The following is a 19,689-nucleotide window of genomic DNA, read 5'->3' on the forward strand; positions in this document are numbered from 1 at the left end:
AGGGCCACTGACTATTAAGTGGGTCAGCACATTTTTAAAAAGAGAGGGAAAAAACCCCAGAATGTTCATATGGATTCACCTTTTGAGTATAAAGTGCATTTTTTGACCATACGTAGATACGTGATATTGTAACAGTCATATCTGTTTTCATTCTGTGGCCTGTGTGCCAGCTCCCCTTCTGTAAAACTATTTTAAAGGCAGGGTAAGCTCACAGTGTTCTTCAGACATTGGACATGAGCCAAAATAATTTGCTTGAAAAGAGAAATATCCATAAGGGAGCCCAGGCTTTCAAGGAAGAATTTTGTGGGAGCTAGTCCTCATTTCTGGTGGTCAGCTAGGGTCCCCAGAGGCACAGGGCTGTTCTTAGAATGTTTGGAAGGGGATGGGGTGGAATGGGTGAAATCCTCCGAAGTGGACCCAGACTTTTCCGTGACCGCACCCACGTGAGCACGACACGACAGCAGTATTTTGAAGCAAGAATGAAAAACTACAAATGCTACAGTTCCCAAAATTGTGTCTCTTTCTCTACCAACATAAACTGAGCTGACAGATGAAATGGGGCTACATTCATGCTGGGAATCCCAAAGAACTCTGTCTCCTAGCTTTCCTGTTTGGCTCCAAGACAGCCCTAGGATCACGGCCCTGGAGGTCTTATAGCACACTCAGAGCTTCTAGCAGGTGAGGGGAAAATCGCACAGGAAAAATCTCAATTCTTCCCATTTTTTTCAACACATTCCAGTTTTAGCACTGAGAATCCTGCATCCTGGAAAGCAGGGCTTTTGGTCACCCTATTTGCTTGTGTTTTATCAGGAAGACAGATTCAAATTCTGGCTCTACCACTTTCTAGCTGTTTAACCCCAACAGTTAGTTAGTTACCTTCTCTGTGCTTCAGTGTGCTCACCTGTGAAACAAGAAGACTATCCCTCTGCAGGACTAAGACTGTCATTTTAAATAAGATACAAATAAAGTAAAGCTGTAGCTGGGCTCCCAGAAGGTCTTTGCCAAAATACCAGCTCTTATGTCACAGTAACTGATGTGACAGCGTCTTAAATTTAGATTCCCAAAGTAAGATTAAGTAGTTAGACCTATTGGATTTTTAAATAATAGTTTGTCAACAAAACAAAACAAAACCCACAAAGATTCTGAGACATCTCCTAGGCTGAAAATTTCAGTTCAATATACATTTTTAACCTTGAAGGAGAAGAATGTTCTTGCAAAGTTAAAAATAATGGGGGGCATCAGAGGGTGTCTAAGTGTTCAGCCAAGGACCCTTAATCGCAAAGGACCAGCTATAACTCCCCTCCTCAGGGAGGGCCACTGTTCCACAAGGGTCTTAGCATGCAAACCACATTTTCAATCTCTGTAATGAATTTCCTCTCCCTTTCATTGAAATGCAAGCAGACAGCCTGGTTCCCTCTGAGGCTTCTTGGTTCAACTTTTAACTTTAAAATTTCACTTGGAAACATTTATAAAAAGCCTTTCTACTGCTAAGACTCAACTTAGCAGAGAAGTCTCAATTTTCTTACAGAGATGATACATAATGAAGTCAGCTATGGGACCTTCTCACTGTACTCATTAAAAACTGAAATAATACCTGTTTCACCCTCTTAAATGACTCCATTGCCTAAAGCCTCTCGCTGCACAAGCAATCCACAAATTCATGCCCCCCTAAATCCACATTCCTTCTTTCAGATTACCAAGAATGCCTTTCCTTTAAAATTGAGCTCTATACAGCAAACATTGAAAAATGATCTTATTATCCCCAAAATGCTCTCTAATGAACAAATAAACTAAATGACGAATGCTATTTTATACTTTTCCTCTCTTCCAAACTCCCAGTTTCCAAGTACTTCATGAACAAGACCTCATGAATCCAAGACATACATTTTGGGGAGGGAGGGACAGGTGTGAGGACCATTAACCACTATTGTGAGAGTGTGACTGACAGGTGCCAAGGGACTTGTGCAAAGTCACCTAGAGATCTGAAAATCAAAAGTGTCTCTTGGCTCTGAGCCTCAGAACATCCCACTGTACACAGCTATGATGACCATCACTCTCTCTGGCCAAAGCAGAGGACACTTCACCCAAAAGGAATACATGACAATGCATCATTTTAGTGCAATTTCTGGCCGCAAATTCCTTATAAAACTGGATCCCCATACTTCTTGAGCATCTGTATCTTTCTTACTGTCATTAATAGGTGTGCCCTGACAAAGCATATAGCGTAGCACAGGATCTGCAAAGAACTACAGCCTGTGGGCCAAATCTGGCCTCCCTACCACCACCTATTTTTATAAATAAAATTTTATTGGGACACAGCCATACCCATTGTTTAATGTATCATGTCTAGTTGTTTTCGCACTATAAGGCAGAGTTGAATAGATGCAGCAGAGATTTTTACGGCTCCAAAGCCTAAAATATTTACTATCTGTCCTTTACAGAAAAAGCTGTCAACCCCTGACCTAGTGGTTTAGAGGACAAACCATGGGGTCAGGTTGCCTGGGTTGCAATCCAAGCTTCACTACTTAGTATCTGTGTTACTTAAGGCAAACTCCTTATCGTTTTCTGGGGCTCAGTTTCCTATTCTGCAAAATGGAAGCAATAATCATACCTACACCTCACAAAACCATGAGTTTAAATGAGTTAATATATGTAAAGTGCTTAGAAGCATGCTGACACATGAAAGTGTACATAGTGTTTGTTATTATTATTTATACTTCAATATTATAAGAAAATAATAAATGTCCATAATAATTTAAACTAAGAAGAGAGTCATCAGATTTAGCCTGAGTTTGGCCTCAAGCTCGTTGAAAACCTAACTCTAAACAAGTCACTATCTCTGAAGACCTAAATTTACCCCAACTTAAAATAAAAGGGCTGGAGCAAGTCTCTCAGTTGCCTTCCTGCACTCTGGGTCCATGACGCAGGCCACTGTGGGATCTCCCAGGAGTCTGCTATGCTTTGGTCTGTGTGGTCTGCTGGGAATGGCCAGTCCCCAGTAAATATTTGCTAAGGACAGATGCTACCTCAACAGTGGGACAAAAAAGCCACTAAAGTTCGGTTTTCCCTTCAGATGTCTAGTTCCAGGGGAAGCCTTTGTATGCTAACATCTGTGCAAATCCTTTTCTTTTCACCTGGCTACTTGTGCCACTGTACAGAAAAGGAATGTGTACATACAGCTCGTCAGACATAATCACTTAATTTTTTCTGCAGTCTCATTTTTGCAAGTTGTAAGACATTATCAAAGCATGAAAGAAAACAAACATAACTAATTTTACTCACAGATGAACATGTGGCGACTTCAAAACAATATTAATTTTTCTTAATGTCACTACCTATCAGACCTTTTCAAAAAACTCTGGAATCTGCTACACTGACTCTATTATAATGACATATTTTTAAAGGCAGAATGATGGCACAACCATAATCCCTAGAATGGTGACACCTCTTAGACAAAGAGTAAAGATGAGGCCAATACCTAGCTCCAGTCCCATAGGGTCCAGGAAGGTTTCACATCAAAGTGCTTGTGTGTGGCACTTTCTGCCCAGACCTCTCAGCACTGGGTGAGCAGTGGTCAGGGTCTCACAGGTCTGCACATGGTAGGCTTGGGAAGGGACCTCTTCTAGTTACCACTATTGTATTTGTTTTAAGTGAATTCACCAACGATAGAGTCTCTGTCACACAAGGAGTACAGAAAACATACGACATGATTATAAGGCCATATTAACCCAATTATCAAAGCTTCTCCTGCTTCCCCAGCACAGGACCAGCCAGTCTCTCTGGAACATGTCATGAGAAAGTCACTAGAACCCAATTCTAGCTAAAAATCACACAGCTGAGATGGCTCTGGGGGTGGGTTTATCCAATTCCTTCACAGATGAGGAAACAGTGCTGGCCAGTTTAAACAATTCATCTGCATCCACTGGGGCTCTTTGTTTTAAGAAAAAGAATTTTAAGCACAAATTTATTTAAAGGAAATGAGTAGTTATCGTAATCAAAAAAGAAAACAAACAACCAGAGCTCAAGAGGAACAGAAACCAAATCAACTCTACAGATTTGAGAAGCAAGAACGAGAGAGGAGTCCCTTATGGCTGTTCATGTAGAGTGAATGGACTCCAGTCACTTTTCATCTACATTTGACTCCTCTCAAGATTCAAAAGCTAAGGTGAGAAGCCCCTGTCCTGGTCTTGGTGCCCAACAGAGACCACACGATTACTTTAAAGGAAAGACAAGTGACAGTTATGGCTTAGTGACAAAGAGCGCTGGCTCCAGAGGCAGTAAGCCTGGGTATGAATCCCCACTAGACCAATGACTACTAGCTGTGAGACCTTGGGCAGGTCTCTCGCCTCTCCCTACTGCAGTCTCTTCATCTGGAAAAATATAGCCGCATTATCACCTACTGAGATAACATCATGGGGTATTCAGAACAAGACCTGGCACATAAACACATATCCTTAGGTAAAAACAATTATAATAGCTAACAACTGACATTTCACTTGTCTTTACTAGAATTCTAGGGCTGCGGTTGCTTCCCAACCCACACTGCTTCCACTTCTCAGCCATGTTTCCTTGCCTTGTCTCATCTTCTCAAGCCCAAGACACACAAATGTCACTTCCTTATTCTTCCCCTTCTGTTATATTAGCATTCTCATCCAATGAAAAAAGCACACATTTTCCTTCCTTCTCTTAGTGCAAATTTGTGAAATAGTCTTCCATTTTGCAGATGTGTGCATGGCACATGGTAGGAGATTGATTTAGATTTAATACTGTTACATAAGCGACCAGAGAGAGATTCTACATTAAGTTCAGAAATAAGAAGTAGAGAGAAAAGAAGATTTGGAGTGATTGTATCAAGAAATCCAGGTATGTAGGCATTACTATAAAAGGAACCATTATAATTTTCCTCATACTTGATGCATAGGGATAAAACCAGAGACCTACAGAGATATGTGCAAACCTGCTAGTTAGAGACCAAGCCAAGCCAAGCCAAGACAGCCAGTCTCCTGGGCTCAGCTCTGTTCACAGCTCACCATCTCTAGGATGTAGCTGCAGTCTGTGCACGGGAGGTTATTCTCGTGGTAACTACAGCCTACCTGAGAATTAGAAGAGAATTTCCATTTCTGTGTGGTAATATAGTGAAAGCTGGTATGAAGGAATAATAGGCTTTGGACTCAGACCAATTTGAACTCACTTGCCAAGTGCCCATTTGTCAATTATGTAACACCTCTGAATGTTATTTTCCTTATCTGTAAAATGTGTATGGGCGTAACTTCCATAGGACAATTGTGAGGATGAAATTGGATAATGTGTAAAAACCCTAGCACTCTTAGACACTTTTAACTTTATTCAGAGATGATGCTAACTCCTGGCTCAAAATCTCTATACCCACTCCACTTCTGTAATCAGGGGTCAGTAGTGCATCCATTCACCTAAGGGCACTGGGCTCTGAGAATGTTCTGGAGTGGTACTGCTCTGGTTTCAACCCTGACTCCAGCACTCACAGCATGGGTGATCTGTGGCTCACTTTCCCCACCTGTAAAATAAGGGATCATAATACAGACCTCACTGGGGGTTGACATGATAAGTAATCAACATGGACAAGGTGCTTAGGCTACTGTTGCTAAGAATAAGTGTTTCAGCATCATTTTCATGCATCCTGAGAGACTCAACGATCAGGTGGCCTTCTCATTCCCTGACCTTCTGGTCCACTCTGTCATACTACAGGCTGTCTTATCTATTGCTTAAAACTGTACCACCTCTATGATTTCTAGTTCAGACATCCCACTCCTTGAATTTCTACTTCTAACTTCTCCCCAGAGTGTGACTCACGTGCGAAAGGGGCTGGCACCCCATCAGAGTGTTAGAAATGCAGAATGTGTGGCCCTGGCCCAGACCTGCCCATCTGCGTCTGCATCTTAATAAGATCCAGGTGACTCACATGCATGTTACAATTAGAGAAGCACTAGAATCTTGCTCCCCTTCTTGGCTGCCCCACCAGTCTGTTTCCAGCCCCCTGACCCTGCAGGGTCATTGACCATCCATCCAGTCTACCTCCTCCCTCTCTACCAGCCTTTACCAATCTTCACCCCATGGAAAACGTTCCTTCACTATTAATACCTCCAGCCTCTGTGCTCCTCATCCTGTCCTTATGCTCACAGAGGAAAAACCTCCACTCTCTCTGTGCTTGCAGTGCTCGCTGCCAAGAGATCTAACCAGCAAGCTGATTCTACTTCTCTCATCAGGGAAGATGACTGCCTTCTACTTCACCGAGAAAACAGAAATTATCAGCATGGTATCGCTGACCATCCCACCTGAAACCTCCACACCTGTCTGACCCTGAAGCTCTATCCATTCTCTCCTCTTCTCTTTCTGACACTCTAGAGGTAAATGCCATCCCTTCTCCTGGCTCTGGATTACATCCCACCCACCTCTGCAGGAAACTTAAGTGACTGGGTATCCCCTTCAATATCTAAATATCCAAATATGAAGACATCCCGATCTAGAGCTCTGCCCTGGACTTTACACACCTCTGGCTCCAACCCCCTTCCTCCTTTCTCTTAACCCAACTTCTTTAAAAAGGATCTACACTTATCTACATTTTCCTGCCTCAAATTCACTCCTCTTGTTCAAAACTGGCTTCTGTTCCCACCACCCCACCGAAATGGCTTCTGCTGAGGTCTCAGTCACCTCTTTGCTGCTTAACCCAACGCTTAATTTCAGCATTTCCTAACTAGGTCTCTCCTTGGCACTGGCAGAGCCAGAGCCCTTCATGCTTGGAATTCTTTTTCCTACAGGTTTCCACCATCTCTGGTCATTTCTAGTTGCAGGACCATCTCCACTCCCTGCTACCTCCTATTCTCTCCCCTGACTGCAATCAACCCCAGGTGACTCCCAAGTCAGGCACAGACCAGATCTCTCTTGGATCATCAGATCTACTTATCTAACTCTACTTGAATGTCTGACCCTGAAACTCATCACATCCTCGACTGAACTTATTATTTTTCTTCCAGAATCTGCTACTCCTCCAACAGTTTGAGCTCACTAATGAGCATGGCCAGTCACAGTTCCTCAAGCCAGAAATCCAGGCACTGACACCTTCACTCGTTATCTCAGCACTCATCAAGATCGATGCAGTCTAAATGTCTCTTAAGTCCACTTGCTTCTCTCCATTTCCACTGCAGTGGCTCCATTCTGAACCACCCTGATCCTGCTCCCATACAGCTTGCAAGAGCCTCCAACGGGCCCACTCTTGCCTCACCCAATCAACTGCCTATACAGGATCCTGAAGTGACCTTCTAAAATCCCAAACATTGTCATTTCTCTTCTCTGCTTAAGCTCTTCGATGGCTCTTCATGACTACACTGGTCCCCACCTCCACCTGAACCTCACTTCACTCCCTCTCCCCAACCCTCCACCACTGTAGCCACACTGGCCTTCTGTTGGTCCAAGGGGAGGCCTCCTGCCCCACCCTCTGCTTCGAATGCTCTCCTTGCCCTCTACTTTCTTTACCTTCATCGGGTTCACACCTACTCATCCTTCAGATCCCAATCTAAAGGACTTCCCAAAGAAAGTCCAGAATACAGTAGGACCCCTATCATATGTTCTCACAGTATATGTGCATTTCCTTAGTAATACCTAATTTTAATTATTGGTGACATTACATATTTTATATCTACCAGTCCCACCAGACCATAAGGTACTGGGAGTAGAGACCATATCTGTCCTACTCAAAGCTGTATTTCCCAGTGCCTAGCACAAAGTTGGTGTACAAATATCTGCTGAATGAATAAACGCAACAAGTTTACTGCTATTCCTCACCTCCCCCTTTCCAGCTGTGAACACTCGGGATTTTAGAGGTAAAAAGTTGCTACAGCCTGTGAATCTAATTATAAAAATGTCATTACACCTGTTTATTCCCACTGCCTCCCACATAACTGGCACTACCTTCTATTTCATAGTCATATCCTGGAAGGAAAGTACCCGAAGTATGTTGTTTGCAGCTCACCTCAACCTACTTGACACAGCTCATTCCCAGCTCACCTGCCAAAATGAAGAGAAACAGATAACCTCCTAGAGGAAGGTGGACAAGTGTCAAGGGCTGCCTTTGCCTACTGTGTTCAAAGACCTTCACTCACAAATTCATTTAAGAAAGATGGGGTGCCAGCTCTGGTCTTCTGCAGCTCCCTCGGGCTGGTAGTGTCATTTCCAGCAATGGGTGAAGAGTAAGCAAAATCTATTTTAATAACTCATTTCAGGTATCCCATGGCTTTCTATATTTGACTTTGCCCTTGACTGTGCCAACAGGGCAAGAGTTAAAGCCACAAGACTACGCAATTTACAAAGGGTGGGTCAGAGTACTGATGAGACAGATTTTAAAAAGCCAGGGCTTTTTAACGAAAAGACATCCTTTCATCCAAAGAAAGAAAAACTAATTTTTTAAAATAGAGCCTATTTTTCTTTCTTGAAGCTTCAGATAAAAGAGATTTGCTTTGTGGACAAGTATTTTGCCCAGAGAACGTAAAAACATCAGTCATCTATTAAAACAACTCCAACTGAGTATTTTGCCAAATTGGCTCAGTTTCAAGATAAAGTGAAACTTTGGGGCAGAACTTTTTAAACCAAACCCAGCCCTTGCACAATGGGAGGAAGTGAAAAACTGGTATCTTTTGTCACAAACACTGCTGCTGCTACGCCCTTCAATGCAGAAATTAGTAACTCAGGCTCTCTACGCAGCCAGCGGGGCCTCTCTTCCATGCCTTGGTGAGAACCAGCGAACTGTAAGTGACCCCTCAGTCTCTATCGCTCTGACCACTCCCCTCACTCTGCCAGAAACAGGCCGGGGTCTGCCATCAGCTACTTCCTAGCATGGGGCAGGGGACTCCCCACCTCTCTATTTCTAAAACTCATCACCTCCCCTCCCAAGGTCAAGTCCTTCACCCATAGCCCCTGCTCCCTCCGAACAAACGCATGGCAGCTCAGCTCCAAAACCAGGAGGCTCCTTCTGCCTGAGTGTGCTGTGGCAGGACAACAAAGGACTGGCAGGCCTGCAGAAGGACTAGTCAAGACTGGGGCCCTAAGTTCTCTCTTTTCGCAACTGCCACGTACAGCTCCCAGAGTCCTGGTTCAAATGCCCATCTGTGCAGCCCCTGAGGAGTGGGATGGGGAGGACTTCGGGACCCCGCAGAGCCAGGCAGAAAGCAGTGCCCGAAACTAGAGTGATCTTAGAGAGGAATGGTGATACAGGCAGGATTACACAGAAGATGTCTTTGTGTTTCTCTATATCTGGCTAAAGTGAATTTCAATTAGATTTGCACTCTTTGCTTCCCAAAAACATATCATTCCCTTTTAAATGCATTTATCTTATCATATTCTTTTTTGTAGCATTTGTCATAATTGCCATTAAATATCTGAGTAATTATTTCATTTGTTCATTCATTAAATAATTATTGAGTGCCTACCTTGTGCTAGACACTAAGAATAAAAAGACATAAGGCCCTCCCTTCAAGTAGCATATGTTCTACCAGGAAGAGACAGACTATATACAAATAAATAAGTAAAACATATGGTATGCCAGATGGTGATAAGTGCTATAGAGAAAAATATAATTGGGAAAAGGAACAGTGATTGCTGTGAGGGGACTAGGGATTAGGGTAGTGGGTAGGTGGCATTTTTAAATAGTTTGGTGAGACCTCATCATGAAGTGACGCTGAAACTAGTCTAAAAGAAGTAAAGGAATGAGCATACCAAACAAAAGTGGACCAGGCAGAGGGAACAGCAAATGCGAAGGCTCTGAGGCAAGAATATCTTTGCAGGAATTGAAGGATAAAGAGGAGCCCACTGTGGCTTGAGGAGCATAGGCATGGGTGAGGTCAGAAGGGTGACAAGGTGGGGGCAGGGGGCTTGAGATCTGTGTGGCCTTAGAGGCCTCTGTCCACACTTCAGCTCTTCCTTGGAATACAAGGGTAAGCCTCCGGAGCATTTGAGCACAACAGTGATGTGACTCATTTAAAATGATCTGACTGCCGTGTTGAGAGCATACTGGAAAGGGTGAGAGGACAGGAGTGGAAGCAGGAGACCAGCCAGCAGGCAACTGCAATGATTCACGGAGAGACAATGATGGTTGAGACCACAGCGGTCAGAGGGAGTGGGGAGAAGTGGTCAGATTCTGGATATACTTTGATGATGGAATGCAGCTGCATTGGTGGGTAGAGTGAATTTTGAATATAAGAGATTATGGTTTTCGCTAAAGGTTAATAATTTGGTTTACACCCATGAAAATAATTACATAACAATTCAAGATGGCACGTGATTAAGTGACTATTAGAATGATCTAGGCGATATGTTATTTAGTAAAGCAAGAAAATATGTATGAAAGAAGTACAACTTGAGAGCAGAGAACTAGTTCTAGGATTTCCAAGTGTGACTGTTCTGAAGGTGATCAAACTAAGGGCTCGTTTGTTCTCAGTAGAAAAAATAACGTTCTGCAGTGAGTTGTGCTTTCCTGCCCAACTTCTGTTTTCTTCAATAATTTTAAATGAACATTTAAAATATAATAATATAATCTACAGCCATGCCACCCTGAATGTGCCCGATCTCATCTGATCTCAGAAGCTAAGCAGGGTCGGGCTTAGTACTTGGATGGGAGACCACCTAGGAAGACCAGGTGCCGATATACATATATAATATAAAGCCAGTGACCATATTTAAATTTTAAAAGCAACTTGGGGAAAGAGAGTGGGGATGTTCCTCTGCCTTAGTTCCTCTAAAGCAGGGCTCTCTCACAGAACCTTACAGAAATGTTCCGTATCTGGCCTCTCCAATACAGTAGCCACTAGCTGTATGTGGCTACTGAGCACTTAAAATGTGACTAACATGATGGAGTAACTGAAAATTTTGATTTTATTTAATTCTAATTATTTTTCATTAAAATAGCTACTTGTGGCTAGTGGCTACCATCTGGAATCAGAGAGATCTAGAGAAAATAAAATCACAACCCAGTGAAGCATTCACGAACCATATGTTAGACTTTTTCTCTTAAAATTGAATTAAAATGATACACACAAAATAGATTTGTAAAATCTTACAGTAAACATTCTTATTTTTTATTATGCCATACAGTTGCCATCTAATTATCCTATTTCTACATATATTCTTTGAAAAGAAACAGTAGCTAGCTTGGTCTTAACAGTTTTTAAACATATTTCCTTATTTTTTGCATACAACTCTAATATCTTCTAGGCCATCATTCTAACAATGTCATTCAAAATGAGATTTCCCTCCCTGATGTTTATTCAATGCTAACATTTTAAATATCATATAAAAATATAGAAGATTATTATTATAATAGAAATACCCTCCTGCTCTAAGCAATTTATTCCTCCCAAGATCACAGGAAATGAAAAGGCTGGTGTTAGTATCGCCATTTTTCAGATGAGAAAATCAAGGCAGAAAGAGATTACAGTTCATTTCATAGCATAAAGCTACAGTGTAGTCAGAAAAGAAGAACAGGAATTAGGAAGACATAAAAAAGAGAATTAAAAAAAAATCTATATGCAAATCCTTAGTTGCCAAATTCAAGTGAGCTGAGACCTGGTCTCAGAAATGCTGATGAAATGAGCAGAGTTGGTGGCAGTGTCTGTCCTTTGGGCCCTGTGTCTCAGACCTTCCACGTGTCCTAGCAATGTCCCTATGGTCTGGCAGATTCTGGCTCCACAATGACTGGTGAAGAGGATGCAGTGGTAGGTCAGGTGGCCTCAGTACAATGGCGTTCGCTTATTCATCAGCAAACCATACTCAAATGACAGGCAACATTCATGAATTCTCCTCACTCGACAGCCAGAGAATGAGCTTTCATTAATGTTGCTTCGAAATACTCAGGCTAACCCAAGTTATATCACTAACCTGTATGACCCAAGAGATTAGTAGGGTAATTCAATCGGTTTAGAGCTAACCTCTGAAATTGTCAATTTAATTCCTTCAATTTTGAGAATGAGGAAACTGAGTCCCAGGAACATGGTGATAGATGCAAAAGAACACAGTTTTATTCATTTTATAAGCAAGCAGGCCTGCATTCCTACACTGCAAATCACTGGTGTGTTTCAATGTGTTTCTACAAACTATAGGATTAGAGGATCATCAGTGTTGTCTATACATATGTAACAACATACTATAAAACAAACAACATATATATAACATGCAGCACATTACATAATATACAATACATTGTATAATAACACACAATACATATTACATAATATACAACACATATATTACATTACAGCATATATGTAATATAATTATATTATTTCCCCTAGAGGAAGAATATTAAAATTGGTGACTGCATCCCTAAACGACATCATTAGATCAAAGCTGAGACACAATAATGTTATAAAAGCAAAGATGAAACAAATATAAACCATTAAAATAATTTAAAATTGTTCAAGTATGTGCTAGTTCCTGTGAAATAAGCATAAATACTATGCTAAATACACTATTTATGCGGCCCAAGTACTATTCAATATGTAGGCAAAGAACAATATTAGAACTATATCATGAATCTTGGAAAATATGCTCTTTGGAATTTAGAAGGGCTTCTTAAGGGTAACTCGGTGAGCCTGCTCTTTTAACCAGTCTGGGCAAGTCTGAACTGATGTTTCCTTTTACTGAGCAGAGACATTCCAGCTCATCCCCCATCTTAGCAATAACTCAAAATGCTAAACATGGGCAAGGGCTTTGTACATGTTTCCTGATGACAATGAAGATGCTGATTTTTTTTTTTTTTAAATGCTAAAAATGCCAGGCTGTTTCTGCCCTGCTAAAGGTTACCTGCCCAAAGCCAGCTGTCAGCCATGCTACATCACAGCTGGCTTGTCACTTTGATGGTCAGTGTTACAGAAGTGCACATTCCCTTCAAACTAAATTTTTAAAAAATTCCCCCAAGTTATAAGTTTTAAAAGGAGCTTCAAGATATGAGACCAAGAAAGTCGCAGTCTTTTTTTTTTTTTTTAATGCCTACAGCACCCGGTATTTCTAGGTGGTCTCCCATCCAAGTACTAACCAGGCCCAACCCTGCTTAGCTTCCAAGATCAAACGAGATCAGGCACATTCAGGGTGTCATGGCCATAGACAAAAAATTCCCAGTCTTAATCCTGAAAAAATCTTTGGCCAATACCATTAATCACAGCCAGGGACAGGGACATAATCCGTGTAAAGCATCTTAGAATAACGGGGGACTTGAGATGTCCCTTTTTAATTCCCTAAGCAACCTTTATGGCAGGAAGACTGATTCTAATTCTTCCATAGACAAGAGGGAAGGAAAAGCATCCAGGAAGATGCACGTTAGTCTCATGTAGAGAACCTAACAATCAGAATGGGCAGGGAGAACCAGGCACTAGCTGGACTGCACCTTACAGGCCATATTTCTTTTCCTGGAAATGCTGATTGTGCTAAATTATGATGTGAGCCACCTGGGCAAGCTCATGGTCCCTGTTGAGGTTTTATTTTGCACTTTTTGTGGTGTGTTAGTAAATTTAGGTGAAAGAATTGAAAGAGATAAAAGAGGTAAATACAGAAGGGAAAATATTTTTTTAAGTGATAAGATGCCTTGGGAAATGTTATTAGACACATTTTACCATAAACAGTCTAAGAGATGCCATTAATCAGAATATAGTCTATGATTAAAGTAAACAATCTTTGATGTATTTCCCCCAAATTATTTTCCTCTGGTAAGGCAAAACAAAATAAATCTGTAAGACACTTCCAAACAGGTAGTGCTCTTTTGCTGGAATTATTTATCTTGTCACAAACAGTGCCCCCATCCTCCCCACAAAAAGCAACTGTTTTGTGTACAGCCTTCTTTTAAGGAAAATTAGATATGTAATATAACTTTCCTTTTCTGAAACTCTTCATTTCTAACTATTCCAATGGAGTTGGTTACATTAAAATATCAACCCTTCCAACAAATCATGGCGGCTTTGCCCATTAGCCTGGCTCAGGAGGAGACCATGACTTCATCCCCTGCATAAACCCAGCTCTCGGCATAGTGGCTGCCTCAAAGTAGCAGCTTAAATCAACTGCAGAGGTTACTTTTCATATTCACATAGAGTATCACTTCTTTGCTCCATTAGTTTCACAGATTTCAACAACAACAACAGAGCCTTACCAGAGTGATTACTGGATATCTAACATGGCCCTTCACTAGCTGTGTGATGTTGGGCAGATCACTGTCACCTCCTTGTGCCTCCGTTTCCTTTTCTAGAAAGTGGAAATTAATTACAGCACTTGTCTGCTAGTGTTGTTATGAAGACACTAATTAAATGAGTGAGTAGTGTAGTATGTCACGCTGGATACTATGTCATCATAAAATCACTACCACCATGCTGGGAAACAGTCTATTTCACATCTGAAACTTTTTAAATTAAATACCGAAAGCATGAGATAAGAGAAAGAAATACGTGAAAAGGGGGAATTATTGTGGCTGATCAGTCACTCTACCTCCCTAAAAAAATATTATTCATATTACTCACCAGTAACAATGACAGCAACAGCAGCAGCCATGGCCTTCACAGAAACCTCACCTACTGTGTTCTATTCTTTTGATTTTAAGTCTTATGACAACCCTAAAAGGAAGCTGCTGCAAGAACCACTTCCATTTCAGAAATTCACAAACAACAGACTGAAAGACCTGCTGAGGATCCAACACAGTTGACAAATGCCATTACAGAGAATTAAATATGGTTCTACTGCACCCTTCCTGCTGTCAACAGAATTCATTAACAGTGAGATGAACTCATTCTCCTGTCCATGACTGTGTCCCCAGTGCCACAGTTCCTGACACACAGCAGGCACAAAGACTGGTGAACACATGGAATGGACAAGGGGAAAGAAAAAAAGGAGAGAGAGGGAGAGACAGAACATTATTTTTTGTTCTAATCACTAAATCCAAGCTCTACCTAATATACTGACTATAAACAGAAGTATTATTTTTATTAAAATTGAATATTTTCTGATTATAAAAGTAATACATATTTATTACAGACAACTATTTTTCTTCTTACCAAAGGAAATTAAGTTAATATATTTCCTACATGTAAATACTACCAGCCACTTTTTTCCCTCGAAAATGGCTTATTCAGATTTTCCAAATGTATCTAGCCATGACATACATTCAGGTGAGAGGCGAAACTTTCAATCACACAGATGTGAGCTGGTCCAGGCAGATGCAAGCAGGGTGGTGAGAGGTTTGTAAAACATGCCACATGAGGAAGAGCTGATGGAACTAGGTCTACTTAGCATAGAGAAGAGACATCAGGTGACAGGAAATCAGTCTTCAAATATTTACAGGGCTGCATGTATCAGAAGGAGCAAATCTTTTTCTGTGAGCCAACTAGGACCAATGTGTAGAAATTAAAGGGAGGGACATGTTAACTTAATATAAACAAAGTGAGCCCAAGATCAATTAGAAGTCGAAGAAAGAAGTGAACTCTTTTATGAGGCTGGGCGTTCACCATCAACAGTCTTGTCAAGAATATTGTACGGGAGTGTGCAAAGTTAAACTAGATGCCCTTGAAAGTCCCCTCCAACTCCAATACCCTGAGAATCTAGATCCCCATCTAGATCCCCACATATACCTATGCGATGGGCATCACAACACCAGGGTGAACGAGATATGGTGTGTAAGATTAACTGCCACTGTACTATAGGTGATGGTACGTACACACAAAAAACTGCCTAAGATGAATCATAAATATTGTAAAACTAGAATTATGTAGTAAGAACTAATTTCTAATTCTATTACTGAGTCTCTCACAGTTTGGAAGAAAGATGTGGATTATCTAGGAACAAAATATTTAGTTCCAGTTGAGATACCCAAATGGGAAGGCTACATGAATGATATATGAGAAAAATTGCCAAACTTATGCAAATTCCTGATTCTGCCCTGACTAGTTGTGTGACCTTGGGCATGCCCTTGCCCCTCTATAGATGTGAGTGCCCAAAAGAACTTGCAGTGCTATTCAATATGGTAGCCACTAGCCACATGTGGCTTATGGATCTTTTGCAATGTGGCTACGGCAACAGAAGAATTTTTAATTTAAACATAATTTTAATTATACCTCATTGTAACTAATATATTAAATTTAAACAGCCACATGTGGCTAATGACTAGCATATTGAACAACAAAGCTCTAGCGATTCCTGACAAGACTGTGGAATGAGAGAGTCAACTTGCAGACTAACTTCAACCCATCACCTTCTATAAGATCTGGATACCATAGAGACAGTTGTGTGAGAAGGACGACGGGAGAAAAGGCTTAGAGCTCCCGCCAGCCTTTGCTGGTGCAATTCATCATCACTCAGCATCCCGGGGTAGACAGCTCAGTGGCACTCACTCTTTCATGGCCAGGGCTGGGTTCTGTCTTCAATATTGGCAGTGTAACCATCAAAGTTCCCTGGAAGGACAGCCTGGGAAGAGTGATGCCCAGTGGTAAATACCACCAGCCTCCTACCCTTAATATGAAAATTCTGGTGAATTATGAGTAAAATATTTGTGAATAACAGTGGATAATTAGTGAAACATTATTGAAATATAATGTTCCCTGCAGAGTACAAACAGCTGCCTCTAAATTAGTTAAATACCGCTTATAAAGCACACCATCAGGTTTATTTTAGGTCTATTTATTTATTTCAAATCAAATTATACAACCAATCCTAAAAACTCTTTCACACAATTGCAAACACACAAATAATAAAAGCCCCCCCCCCAAAAAAAACGTGATTTCTTGAAGAGTTGTCTAGGTTGTTTCTTTAAAAAATGTGAAGAGTCTAGAAAAAACTCCCTTTAAGCCAATCGCCTGTTTAACAGCTGAATGGGGGTGTTCCCAGCACAATGCAACACCACTGGCTAGTCTCGCAGAGCAGATTTTCCTACGCAGAAAGCGCAGATGTCTGCTTGCTGATTCTTAATTCCTAACCCACATTCTGCTGATATTGCATACCTCCTGTAATTATCATGAGTCCTGCACCCAGAGAACAAGGCAGACGAAAGCCTCACTGTGGGTGCCCCTGCAAGCACTTGCTTGCCTTTCCCTGCGTAATTGCCTCTGATCACTGGGCAGACACTGAACTCATTGCCTTTTTCCATTCACATGCTGACTCAAGTATTCCCAGCACCGTTACTCATGTTTCAGATCGTCTAGAATAAAAACACAGATGTTCAACTCCAGCAATTATTCCATTTTAGACTTTTCTTTAAAGTGACCAACTACTCCCAGTATGACATACATCTTAAGCAGGTAATATATATATATTTTTTAAACTGACTTAAAGATGAAGTTATTAAAAAACATAATGGATAGTACCATGATTTTTAAACATTTAACAAAAGGCTGAAGGACAGATTCCCTTGAAGTCTGCCCACAGACGCTGTCTTAGTCTGCTCAGGCTGCTGTAACAGATACCACAGACTGGGGGGCTTAAACAAACATTTATTTCTCCCAGTTCCAGAGGCTAGAAAGTCCAAGATCAAGGTGCCAGTCAATATCAGTTCCTGATAAGAGCCCTCTTCCTTCTTGCAGTGGCCTCACATGGCAGAAAGAGAGCAATCTAGCTCTCTAGTCTCTTCTACAGGGACACTAATCCCATCATGAGGGCTGCACCACCATTACTTAATTGCTTCTAAAAAGCTCCACTTCTACATAGCATCACACTGGGGTTACGGCTTCAACATATGAATTTGGGGGGACACAAACAGTCAGTCCATAGCAGACTCCAAATAAGAACTGGAGGTCCCTCCTTATGTCTTCTGAAATAAAATCATGCATTTTCTATAGGGAGGGTGTCCTTAGGTGACAGAAGCTCAGTAACCGTCACAGTTCCAAGCACCTGGAAATGCTTGCTGATTGCTGAATTTGCAAACGTGGGCATGTGGGCTTCCCCAGCACTAGTAGGAAGAAATCCCCAGCAATGAGCAATGGAAGCAGAATTCCCCTCTGACTCGTTTTTGTGTTGCTGATAATGCCTGCCATATGTAAGCAGAGAAATCTGCCTTCAAAGGTGAAAAATAATAATGCCATTGTCTGGGCAAAATACCCTCAAAACCTACCAAATTAATATACCATGAAGCTTCATTCCTATTACAGAACTTCAGTTGCTTTAACCAGCAGACATACCAAAGAAACAGTGGCCTTTACAGCCTTAAGACTCCCGAGTTCTAGAGAACGAGGCCAAAAGTAACACTTACCAACGGTGTGGATACCGAGACTATTTTACAACACCTGTAGACACATTGTAGCTATGATGCCACAATTACAACGTGACTCTAGAAGGTTTGGAGGCCTTGCATTCTTAAGACTTGCTTTCACTCACCTGTCACTGAAGGTCCTTGCTCTTTTCCGCTTCTTATGAACTGCTTCCCTATAGCTCTGGTGTTTCCTTTTCAGTCTCCCAAAAGATATCCAAAATGACAGCTTCTGTTTGCCAACTCACAGCTAGAGGCAAAGAAGCCATTTCCCACTAGGAAAGGGGGCCCACAGACGCAAGTGGTGATTACTCTCCATTTCATACTATGCATATATGTTTAATGCTCTCCCCTGAGGCCTCATTCTTGCAAATATTTTCATTACAATTGTAAAGTCATCAACTTCTACATGTATGGCAGGTGCGTTTTGTTTAGAAGTCACTGCAGCCAAGAAACAAGTCACATTAGGTTCCATCCCTCCCGCCTCGTGGAGCTCAATACCTTCGACAGCCCAATCTGAAGAATGGCTTGCTGAATTGAATGAAATGCCCCCAAGTAAGAATTTAAAATTCCACATCTTCAAATCTAAAGATGGCTATAAAAATCATCGGCTGAAAAGCTGCTGAATTGCAGAATATATATTGCTATTTAAGAGTTTATACATCCTCTTTAAGGAAGTATAGACCTCTTAGAAAATTCAGAACAATTCACATTAATGTTTCATCTGTCCTGAAACTGGGACAGTGGGAACAGTACCGGATAGTCTGAGCTATCTACTTAGTCGGACTTTAGGTCTCTGCATTGCTCTTCAGAATTATTGTCTTAGGGGCTGTAGAAGAAAAATCACAGCCCGAATGCAGTGCGTGCCTACTCCTCGGTTCATAACAAGTATTTTGCTAACTTAAGTCTACAACTATGAACGCTTTTAACTTTCCTCAAATCTAAGCATTTAAAAATGTCTAGTCTACCTATTAAATGTATTGCTAGTGAAGTTAAATAGCAATATATTGTTTTATCTAATATATTATGTTGTCTTGTCTTATATTATCCAGATATTGTATGATCTAGTATTATCAAGATTCTCACCTGTTGCTTATTAATTCCATGCAAATTCTGATTCATTTTCAAAAGCAGACCAATAATAATGGTCAATATTTATGTAACTTTTACTACGGGCTGGACCTCAGTCTTTGCTTATGTTAACTCCTAAGACCCTCACTATGACCCTGAGGTGGGCACTGTCCCCTCCCTCGTGCCCCAGGGAGTCTCCATTTCTGTTTTTACTTTCAAGTTCCTACTCCTGAACTATACCAGCAAGCTCAAGCAAAAACAGATAAATATCAGGTAAATAATAAAATAAAGGTCACTTCCTTATATGAGACTTCCTTTGTGTTGCAAGTGATTACTGTGATTGGTAAAATAATTAAGTGAGCTACTTGCCCACACCCAATTTC

The 19,689-nt window shown here is 41.2% G+C and overlaps 2 protein-coding genes and 1 pseudogene across 13 annotated transcripts in view; 1 reads left to right on the forward strand and 2 right to left on the reverse strand.

Annotated features, from left to right (window-relative positions):
• Positions 1–19,689, reverse strand: part of CARMIL1 (capping protein regulator and myosin 1 linker 1) — a 261,243-nt gene that overhangs the window by 167,392 nt on the left and 74,162 nt on the right. The gene's annotated exons all lie outside the window — the stretch shown is intronic.
• LOC120598328 (cytidine monophosphate-N-acetylneuraminic acid hydroxylase) overlaps positions 8,674–19,689 on the forward strand; it is a 234,473-nt gene continuing 223,457 nt past the window's right edge. For 2 of the 4 annotated variants that reach the window (XM_039857095.1, XM_039857098.1), the window contains exon 1: positions 8,674–8,777. The gene's annotated coding sequence lies outside the window, so the exon portion shown is untranslated. Of the gene's footprint in view, positions 8,778–13,080; positions 18,791–19,689 lie in introns of those variants that run through there. The other 2 variants (XM_039857097.1, XM_039857096.1) reach the window with 2 other exon arrangements.
• LOC120598424 (uncharacterized) lies at positions 13,009–13,127 on the reverse strand (annotated as a pseudogene).

This window comes from Pteropus medius, unplaced genomic scaffold, assembly GCF_902729225.1.
Source record: "Pteropus medius unplaced genomic scaffold, Ma_sr-lr_union100, whole genome shotgun sequence".
In the NCBI taxonomy this organism is placed as follows: domain Eukaryota; kingdom Metazoa; phylum Chordata; class Mammalia; order Chiroptera; family Pteropodidae; genus Pteropus; species Pteropus medius.